The following is a 2,513-nucleotide window of genomic DNA, read 5'->3' as shown; positions in this document are numbered from 1 at the left end:
CCAAAAAAAAAAAAAAAAAAAAAAAAGTTAAAACTAAAGGTTAACCATATTTGGAGCAAGAATTTGTTAAAGGTTAAAGTTAAGATGGCAACACTCATCTAAGTTAGAGGTGCAATTTGATGAAATAGAAAGTTTAAGGTTCAAAATTTTAAGGAAAAAAATTGATACAACTTTACAAGTTTAGGGGTCAACTTGATTTTTCCTCCCAAAGAAACACTAAACTAAGAAATGATAGATCAGGTGAAATATCAGATCGGATATAATACGGCATAACCAAATAATGGAATTGGCTGGTTGTTTACTAGTTTCTGAAATGCTGGATCAAAGTAAGAGGGTAATACCATGGCCGTGTTATTTGTCTAAATTCAACAATTACTAAATTATATGAAGGCTGAGGAATTCTAAAAAAGCTTCAAAGATTAGGAGGAATAAACATATGATCCACGATGTACTGATCTTAATGTATGAATTTCAAATGCTTGAAGTACAGAACATTTCTTGGGGTGAGTTTAAAGGCAAAACGTGCTTAAGCTGACAGCTACGAGTGCAAAGGAGAGGACAAGAATGCAATATTGGCAGAATGGAAATAAAGTTTTGAATCATAATGAATATCTTTCAAGAAGATCATTAACAATCAAGAATATTCAAGGCTTCATTAGTAACCATGCTACGACAATGATGTTGAGAACCTTGAGCCTTTTTATGGCAACTACAAATATTTCCAGTAAACTAAACAAGTGAATGAAAAGATTTGGCTGGATACCAACCCCTATTAAATAACAAATTTAGTCCCTAAACTTAATATTTCTAATAGGTATTCAACTTTCAATTTCTTGTCTAATAGATCTCTGAACTTTAAAAAGGGTCTAATAAGTCCTCAAACTTTAAATTTTGTATCAAACAAGTCCTTGAATTTACAATTTTATGTCAAATAGGTCAAGATATTTTAGAACAATAAAATTCATTTAACTTTTGTCTCTCAAAATCACACAAACAAACTAAAAAAGATAAAGATAAAACAGAGATAAAGTTTGAAGTACAAAGATGGAGAGGATGTGCCACTAGTGAATACAACAATGATGAATACTTGCACATAGATTTTTAAAATTTGTGTTCAAATGATAATTGTAAAATGATTAGAAAATTAGCAAAATATAACCGTCCATGTCATGATTTTTCTTATATAAAAATATAATTTAACTTCATAGGATAGTAAACAACAAATTTTGCTTAAAATTTATTAGGTTTTGAAATCATAGATACATAGAACAGTCATAAAAAAATGAAGTTACAATATGGTACTAAGTTTAACCAGAAAATGCTAAATTTCTAGATGTGGAATGGAGTTGGAGTTAAAATTGGAATAAAAGATTTTTCTCAACGATCTTTTATATTAATGTCCTTTAGGATATTAGAACAAATGTCTTTAATAAAATGAATATCTAGGAAAAAAACACTGAAATACTTAAAAATAAATTAGATAATAGTTGAAAATGAGAAAAAAAAAAAAGAAAGTATTTTCTTTGATGGAAATAAACAATTATTATTTAAATTTTGGAAAATTGGTATCTAATATAGCTTTAATTGTACAGACAACAAAAAATGTAAAAAAAAATAGCACGCATAAACACAAAGTTCATAACTCCATATAAAACAACTTTGCATCCTAAACACAAAATTTCAAACTCAAACCAAACATCTATACATCCCAAACACAGATTATTTAACTTCACAGACTGAACAACTTTAGACTTAATAACTTCACTTAGCGCCCTAAATGGCCACGAGACAAGGTTGATATGACTAGGTTTGACTAGGAAGACACTGGCTGGTTTGGTGCTTCGACAATTAGGGCTCTTTTACTTGTGAATCTGCCTATTTTCAGTTAATTTCTAGAGCGCCTAAGCTGAAAACTCCGCTATCACCGATGATACGCTTACTGGGAAGTAAGGGTGCTAAAGAAAATTTTATTCCCCAGTCCTGGTTGCAGAAATTTAGGCACTCAGGAAAGATTGCAAAGAAGAAACGCTCATAGTCAAGGAGCTCAGTCTCTCAGAGTTCGCTATTAATGTTATAAGGATGAGGAACCCCTTTGATCAACTACTCATACATTGTACTTATATGAGGGGTGGCATTTTCTCCGGCTGAATTTTAGCTAGATTTGTTGTTTTCCAGATGATATTCTTGAAGGGTGGTGGTAAAATGAAAGAGATGGGGTTTCATGGAGATGCGCAGATGGCCCTCTTGTTCTTCTCCTTGAGGATTGCACGAAACTATAAATTTTTATGCTGATAGCTAGAAACACAAACACATGGATAATATTTGTGATTTCGAACGAAGTATTCGGCCTCAAAATGGAATTCTCTTCACAAAATCGTTTGTAATCAAAATTATTCTTGTAAAAGTTAGTTGGGGGATGCAATATTGTAGTTTTTGTTGGTGGTGGTTCTCTCTTCGTCGGCCATTAGGTTGTTTCTTGTTTTTCCCTTAAAAAAAAAAAAAAAAAAAAAAAA

The 2,513-nt window shown here is 31.2% G+C and overlaps 1 protein-coding gene across 1 annotated transcript in view; it reads right to left on the bottom strand.

Moving 5' to 3' along the window:
• LOC111488700 (gamma-secretase subunit APH1-like) overlaps positions 1-2,513 on the bottom strand; it is an 8,254-nt gene that overhangs the window by 920 nt on the left and 4,821 nt on the right. The gene's annotated exons all lie outside the window — the stretch shown is intronic.

This window comes from Cucurbita maxima, unplaced genomic scaffold, assembly GCF_002738345.1.
Source record: "Cucurbita maxima cultivar Rimu unplaced genomic scaffold, Cmax_1.0 Cma_Scf00013, whole genome shotgun sequence".
NCBI lineage: Eukaryota > Viridiplantae > Streptophyta > Magnoliopsida > Cucurbitales > Cucurbitaceae > Cucurbita > Cucurbita maxima.
The sequence above is the reverse complement of the archived record's forward strand: the minus strand, read 5'-3'. Positions and strand labels throughout refer to the sequence as shown.